We start from the raw sequence: 9080 nt of genomic DNA, 5'->3' as shown, positions 1-9080 counted from the left end.
CAAGTCATACTGCTTACCAGCATGTCATACTTTGGTTCGGCGGTATTGTTGGATGAAGCGGCCCGGACCGACATTACGCGTACGCTTACGCAAGACTGGTTCTACCGATGTGCTTTGCACATAGGTGGCTGGCGGGTGTCAGTTTCTCCAACTTTAGTTGAACCGAGTGTGGCTAAGCCTGGTCCTTGAGAAGGTTAAAACATCACTAACTTGACGAACTATCGTTGTGGTTTTGATGCGTCGCTAAGAACGGTTCTTGCTCAGCCCGTAGCAGCCACGTAAAACTTGCAACAACAAAGTAGAGGACGTCTAACTTGTTTTTGCAGGGCATGTTGTGATTTTATATGGTCAAGGCATGATGCTATATTTTATTGTATGAGATGATCATGTTTTGTAGTCGAGTTATCGACAACTGATAGGAGCCATATGGTTGTCGTTTTATTGTATGCAATGCAATCACCTTGTAATTGCTTTACTTTGTCACTAAGCGGTAGCGATAGTCGTAGAAGCAATAATTGGCGAGACGACAATGATGCTACGATGGAGATCAAGGTGTCGCGCTGGTGACGATGGTTATCATGACGGTGCTTCGGAGATGAAGATCACAAGCACAAGATGATGATGGCCATATCATATCACTTATATTGATTGCATGTGATGCTTATCTTTTATGCATCTTATATTGCTTTGATTTACGGTAGCATTATAAGATGATCTCTCACTAAATTTCAAGATAAAAGTGTTCTCCCTGAGTATGCATCGTTGCCAAGGTTCGTCGTGCCCAGACACCACGTGATGATCGGGTCTGATAAGCTCTACGTCCATCTACAACGGGTGCAAGCTAGTTTTGCACACAAAGAATACTCAGGTTAAACTTGACGAGCCTAGCATATGCATATATGGCCTCGGAACACTAAGATCGAAAGGTCGAGCGTGAATCATATAGTAGATATGATGAACATTGTGATGTTCACCATTAAAAACTACTCCATTTCACATGATCATCGGTTATGGTTTAGTTGATTTGGATCACATGATCACTTAGATGATTAGAGAGATGTCTATCTAAGTAGGAGTTCTTAAGTAATATGATTAATTGAACTTAGTGCTGGTAGTATTTTGCAAATTATGTTGTAGATCAATAACTCGCGTTGTTGCTTTCATATTTTTATTTTGATATGTTCCTAGAGAAAACTGTGTTGAAAGATGTTAGTAGCAATAATGCGGATTGGATCCGTGATCTGAGGATTGTCCTCATTGCTGCACATAAGAATTATGTCCTTAATGCACCGCTAGGTGATGGACCTATTGCAGGAGCAGATGCAGACGTTATGAATGTTTGGCTAGCTTAATATGATGAGTACTTGATAGTTTAGTGCACCATGCTTAATGGCTTAGAATCAGGACTTCAAAGATGTTTTGAACGCATGGGCCATATGAGATGTTCCAGGAGTTGAAGTTAATATTTCAAGCAAATACCCGAGTTGAGAGATATGAAGTCTCCAACAAGTTCTATAGCTAAAAGATGGAGGAGAATTTCTCAACTAGTGAGCATGTGCTCAGATTGTCTAGGTACTACAATCGCTTGAATCAAATGGGAGTTAATCTTCCAGATAAGATAGTGATTGACAGAGTTCTCTAGTCACCACCACCAAGTTAGTAGAACTTCGTGATGAACTATAGTATGCAAAGGATGACGAAAACGATTGCCGAGCTCTTCGCGATGTTGAAATCAACGAAGGTAGAAATCAAGAAAGAGCATCAAGTGTTGATGATTGACAAGACCACTAGTTTCAAGAAAAGGGCAAAGGGAAAGAAAGGGAACTTCTAGTAGAATGACAAGCAAGTTGTCACTCCCGCGGAGAAGCCCAAAGCTGGACCAAAGCCTGAAACTGAGTGCTTACACTGCAAAGGAAATGGTCATTGGAAACGGAAATGCCCTGAATATTTGGTGGATAAGAAGGATGGAAAAGTGAACAAGGGTATATTTGATATACATGTTATTGATGTGTGCCTTACTAGTGTTTATAGTAGCCCCTGAGTATTTGATACTTGTTCGGTTACTAAGATTAGTAACTCGAAACAAGAGTTACATAATAAACAGAGACTAGTTGAGGGGAAGTGATGATGAGTGTTCCAGGATTGATATGATCATCATCACACACTCCCTATACTTTCGGGATTAGTGTTAAACCTAAATAAACGTTATTTGGCATTTGCGTTGAGCATGAATATGATTTGATCATGTTTATTGCAATACGGTTATTCATTTAAAGTCAGAGAATGATTGTTGTTCTGTTTACATGAATAAAACCTTCAATGGTATACACCCAATGAAAATAGTTTGTTGGATCTCGATCATAGTGATACACATATTCATAATATTGATGCCAAAAGATGCAAAGTTAATAATGATAGTGCAACTTATTTGTGGCCCTACCTTTTGCATCATATCAGTGTAAAGCGCATGAAGAAACTCCATAAAGATGGATTTTCGGAATCACTTGGTTATGAATCATTTGATGCTTGCGAACCGTGCCTTTTGGGCAAGATGACTAAAACTCCGTTCTTCGGAACAATGGAACGAGCTACTGACTTGTTGGAAATAATACATACTGATGTATGCAGACCAATGAGTATTAAGGCTCGTGACGGGTATCGTTATTTTCTGACCTTCACAGATGATTTGAGCAGATATGGGTATATCTGCTTAATGAAACATAAGTCTGAAATAGTTGAAAGGTTCAAAGAACTCCAGAGTGAAGTGGAAAATCATCGTAACAAGAAAATAAAGTTTCTGCGATCTGATCGTGGAGATGAATATTTGAGTTACGAGTTTGGCCTTCAATTAAAACAATGTGGAATAGTTTCACAAACTCATGCCACCTGGAACACCACAGCGTAATGGTGTGTCTGAACATCATAACCACACTTTATTAGATATGGTGTGATCTATGATGTCCCTTACCAATTTACCATTATCATTTTGGGGTTATGCATTAAAGACAACTGCAGTCACTTTAAATTGGGCACCATCAAAATCCGTTGAGATGACGCCTTGTGAACTGTGGTTTGGCAAGAAACCAAAGTTGTTGTTTTTAAAGTTTGGGGCTGCGATGTTTATGTGAAAAAGTTTCAACCTGATAAGCTCGAACCCAAATAGGAGAAGTGCTTCTTCATAGAATACCCAAAGGAAACTGTTGGATACAACTTCTATCACAGATCCGAAGGCAAGATATTCGTTGCTAAGATGGATCCTTTCTAGAGAAGGAGTTTCTCTCGAAAGAAGTGAGTGGGAGGAAAGTAGAGCATGATAAGGTAAATGTACCTTCTCCCGAATTGGAAAGTAGTTCATCACATAAATTAGTTCCAGTGATTCCTACACCAATTAGTGAGGAATCTAATGATGATGATCATGAAACTTCAGAGCAAGTTACTACAGAACCTTGTAGGTCTTCCAGAGTACGGTACGCATCAGAGTGGTATGGTAATCCTATTCTGGAAGTCATGTTACTAGACCATGATAAACCTACGAACTATGAGGAAGTGATGATGAGCCCAGATTCGCGAAATGGCTAGAGGCCATGAAATCTGAGATAGGATCCATGTATGAGAACAAAGTGTGGACTTTGGTGGACTTGCCCGATGATTGGAAAGCCATAGAAAATAAATGGATCTTCAAGAGGAAGACGGACGTTGATAGTAGTGTTACTATCTGTAAAGCTCGACTTGTCGCAAAAAGGTTTTCGACAAGTTCAAGGTGTTGATTAGAATGAGATTTTCCCAACTGTAGTGATGCTTAAGTCTGTCCGAATCATGTTAGCAATTGCCACATTTTATGAAATCTGGAAAATGGATGTCAAAACTGCATTCCTTAATGGTTTTATTAACGAAGAGTTGTATATGATGCAACCAGAAGGTTTTGTCAATCCTAAAGGTGCTAACAAAATGTGCAAGCTCCATCAAACCATCTATGGACTGGTGCAAGCATCTCGGTGTTGGAATATACGCTTTGATAAGTTGATCAAAGCATATAGTTTTATACGGACTTGCAGTGAATCCTGTATTTACAATAAAGTGAGTGGGAACACTATAGCCTTTCTGATAAGTATATGTGAGTGACATATTGTTGATCAGAAATGATGTAGAATTTTCTAGAAAGCATAAAGAAGTGTTTGAAAGGAGTTCTTTAAAAGAAACACCTCAGTAAAGCTACTTACATATTGAGCATAAAGATCGATTGAGATAGATCAAGACGATTGATAAGATTTTCAATGAGTACATACCCTGACAAGATTTTGAAGTAGTTCAAAATGGAATAGTCAAAGAAAGAGTTCTTGCCTATGTTGCAAAGGTGTAAAATTGTGTAAGACTCAAATCCCGACCACGGCAGAAAATAAAAAGAGAACGAAAGTCATTCCCTATGCCTCAGTCATAGGTTCTATAAAAGTATGCCATGCTATGGACCAGACCTGTTGTATACTATGCCCTGGTTTGGCAAGGGAGTACAATGATGTTCTAGGAGTAGATCACTGGACATTGGTCAAAATATCCTTGGTGGAATAAGGATATGTTTCTCAATTATGGAGGTGACAAGAGGTTCATCGTAAAGGGTTACATCGATGCAAGATTTGACGCTGATCAAGATGACTCTAAGTCTCAATCTGGATACATATTGAAAGTGAGAGCAATTAGCTAGAGTAGCTCCGTATAGAGCATTGTAGACATATAATATTTTGCAAGATGCATACGGCTATGAATATGACAGACCGGTTGACTAAACTTCTCTCACGAGCAAAACGTGCTCACACATTAGTACTCTTTGGGTGTTAATCACATAGCAATGTGAACTAGATTATTGACTCTAGTAAACCTTTTGGGTGTTGGTCACATGACGATGTGAACTATGGGTGTTAATCATATACAGATATAAATATTGGTGTTAAATCACATGGCGATGTGAACTAGATTATTGACTATAGTGCAAGTGGGAGACTGAAGGAAATATGCCCTAGAGGCAATAATAAAGTTATATTTATTTCCTTATTTCATGATAAATGTTTATTATTCATGCTAGAATTGTATTAACCGGAAACATAATACATGTGTGAATACATAGACAAACATAATGTCACTAGTATGCCTCTACTTGACTAGCTCGTTGATCAAAGATGGTTGAGTTTCCTAACCATGGATATGAGTTATCATTTGATCAGTGGGATCACATCATTAGAAGAATGATGTGATTGACTTGACCCATTCCGTTAGCTTAGCACTTGATCATTTAGTATGTTGCTATTGCTTTCTTCATGACTTATACATGTTCCTATGACTATGAGATTATGTAACTCCCGCTTACCGCAGGAACACTTTGTGTGCTACTAAACATCACAACGTAACTCGATGATTATAAAGGTGCTCTATAGGTGTCTCCGAAGGTACTTGTTGAGTTGACGTATTTCGAGATTAGGATTTGTCACTCCAATTGTCGGAGAGGTATCTCTGGGCCCTCTCGGTAATGCACATCACTATAAGCCTTGCAAGAAATGTAGCTAATGAGTTAGTTACGGGATGATGCATTACGTAACGAGTAAAGAGAGTTGCCGGTAACGAGATTGAACTAGGTATTGAGATACTGACGATCGAATCTCGGGCGAGTAACATACTGATGACAAAGGGAACAACGTATGTTGTTATGCGGTTTGACCGATAAAGATCTTCGTAGAATATGTAGGAGCTAATATGAGCATCCAGGATCCGCTATTGGTTATTGACCGGAGATGAGTCTCGGTCATGTCTATATAGTTCTCGAACCTGTAGGGTCCGGACGCTTAAAGTTAGGTGATGATTATATTATGAGTTTATGTGTTTTGATGTACCGAAGGTAGTACAGAGTCCCGGATGAGATCGGGGACATGACGAGGAGTCTCGAAATGGTCGAGACGTAAAGATCGATATATTGGACGACTATATTCGGACTTCGGAAAGGTTTCGAGTGATTCGGGTATTTTTCGGAGTACCAGAGAGTTACGGGAATTCGCCGGGGAGTATATGGGCCTTATTGGGCCATACATGAATAGAGGAGAGAGGCCAAAAGGAAGGAGGCATGCGCCCCCCCTCTGGTCCGAATTGGACAAGAGGTGCAGCCCCCTTTTCCTTCTCCCTTTCCTCCTCTTTCCTTCTCTCCTACTCCAACAAGGAAAGGAGGAGTCCTACTCCTGGTGGGAGTAGGACTCCCCCCTTGGCGCGCCCTCCTCCTTGGCCGGCCGCCTACCCCCTTGCTCCTTTATATACGGGGGCAGGGGGGCACCCCATAGAAACAACAATTGATCATTGATCTCTTAGCCGTGTGCGGTGCCTCCTCCACCATAGTCCTCCTCGATAATATCGTAGCGGTGCTTAGGCGAAGCCCTGCATCGGTAGAACATCATCATTGTCACCACGCCATCGTGCTAATGGAACTCTCCCTTGACACTCGGCTGGATCGGAGTTCGAGGGACGTCATCGATATGAACGTGTGCAAGAACTCGGAGGTGTCGTGCTTTCTGTGCTTGACCGGTCGGGCCGTGAAGACGTACGACTACATCAACCGCGTTGTGGCAACGCTTCCGCTTTTGGTCTACGAGGGTACATGGATGTCAGGACCCCGACTCGATGCCACATAGGTCTAGCATGTAACACCTCATATCACTTTGCGGCCTCACGCACGGTATTCCCACGGGTGTCGCCTTACCTTTGCCCGGGACCGTTTGTGCCTTTTGGCACACGTATATGATAGTGTCGCTAGTACCCATATGATAAGGAGCCCGGGCTGACATGGCTAGTCGTAAACCCAAAGTGGCACAGACTTACAGGGACAGGCATCCATGACCCAGCAACGAACATGTCGGTCATCAACAAGTGGGTCCGGGCTGTAGCACCGGGCTAGCAGGACTCCGGTAAACCGGGCTGTAGTGGGCTAACAGGACTCCGGTACTCAATGCGTGACATTTCCCCGAGGGGACAGACACAGGAATGAAGAAGGACACATGCCGGCCAGCCTAAGTGTTCCAGAGCAGTAGCAAGCTACCATGGCTCGGTGGTAACACTAGGAGACATTTCCCGGTAAGAGAGGCTACTAAGGATAAACAACTAGATAGTCAGATCCCACACATACCAAGTATTTCAATCATACACACAATATGCTTGATATGTGCAAATACAACAAGGCATCACAACATGACTCTACGACACAAGTACTTTATTTAAGGCTCAGAGAGCCATACATAACATACACATAGGTACGGGTCACACGACCCAGCATTCAAGTCATACAGTCATACAAACCAGCAGCGGAAGTAACTTGTCTGAGTACAGACAACTAGTAAAATAAAAGAGGCTTGGAAAGCCTAGCTATACTACGTGGTCCTTCACAAGCTCAGGATCACCACTTGGGCCTTAGCCTACTCATTGATGTCAACGTCTACGAAGAACCCATCAGAAGGGGTTGCAGCGTCTTCTGTAAAAATGTAAATTATAGCAACATGAGTACAAAGGTACTCAGCAAGGCTTACATCAGATCCTACATACATGCACATTATCAAGAAGGGTTGGTGGAGTTATTGCAGCAAGCCAGCTTTGACTCTTGGCTAGACTATCCTACGAGACTCCAACTTGAAATGGTTTTGCGTACACGAGTCCACTACTCACCACTTCAATACACTACCGAGGATCCACCTCCGTCTTCCTACGGAAGAGCCATCCTCGGCACTCACACTTATCTTGAGGCTTTTAGTAGTTTCCATTTACTTGTCTATGAACTGTATAGGCAACCAAGTAGTCCTTTACCGCGGACGCGGCTATTCGAATAGATCATGATAACCCTGCAGGGGTGTACTTCTTCATACACGCTCTCACCACTTACCGTCGTTTACACGACATGTACTCGGCAACCTTCAAGCGGAAGCCCAACGTGGGTGTCGGCCACGACCTACCTAATCACCTAAGTCTCTAGTCCAGGTTTATCGCCTATTCGGGTTCCATCCATGAGGATATCGGGCCGAGGTTTCGCTCACAGCCCCAAACGATGTGAACAGGGTTCCCGAGATACCTAACGGGTATTCGGGACACTGTGCCACGTACCTACCGCATCACAGCCCACCCCTACGGTCAGCGTTGTCCATGGCCTCCAGTAGGCTACAAACACCAGAAACTACTTGCAACTCCTGGACAGAGAACTAGGGTGAGTCAGAAGTCGAGAGGGTCCATTGGTTTCGGGCCCAGGGCATGGTAGTAGCTGAATCTTAAATCACACATACAGATCTCAGTGCTTAAGGTCGGCTTCAATGAAACAACCCACCATGTACTCCTACATGGCCTCTCATCGATACCTTTACCAAATCATGTTCACCACACCACTTTCATTACCGACATAATCATTTCACTCTAGTCCATCACCCAGATGAACCAGACCTGACACGACTCTAAGCATAGCAGGCATAGCAAGGTAGGAACAACACATACATATGGCTCAAACAACTCCTACACATGCTAGTGGGTTTCATCTAGTTACTGTGGCAATGACAGGTCATGCAGAGGAAATGGGTTCAACTACCGTAACACACAGCAGTTTGAAACGCGTTGTCTTAATGCAGTAAAAGAGAGCAGGAGCGAGAACATGGGATTGTATCGATATGATCAAATGGTTGGTTGCTTGCCTGATGGTTCGATGCACTGATACGGTTCTTCGTTAGAGTAATCACGGTACTCCTCGGAGGCAGATCCTGCCGCAAAGAACACCGATACACAACCATCACCAAACAATGTGCAACAATATGATGCATGCATGAAACATGGCAATATGAGTGTGTTGGGTTAATGCAACTAAGACCAGAAGGGTTTGAACCAATTTGAACCAAAGATTCAAATTTCAAACTCAAACATGGCCCTTTAAAGTGTTTTTCCTTGTTCTACATTAAACATCAAGTTAACTTGTTTAATCATGCATGAAAATAGTACAGATGGATAGATTGGATTTTTCTGATCATTTTTCATATATAACTTGTCTGATTTGGAGTTAAGATTAAAAGTTATGAATTTTT

Source organism: Triticum dicoccoides, chromosome 3B, assembly GCF_002162155.2.
Source record: "Triticum dicoccoides isolate Atlit2015 ecotype Zavitan chromosome 3B, WEW_v2.0, whole genome shotgun sequence".
NCBI classification, from domain to species: domain Eukaryota; kingdom Viridiplantae; phylum Streptophyta; class Magnoliopsida; order Poales; family Poaceae; genus Triticum; species Triticum dicoccoides.
The sequence above is the reverse complement of the archived record's forward strand: the minus strand, read 5'-3'. Positions refer to the sequence as shown.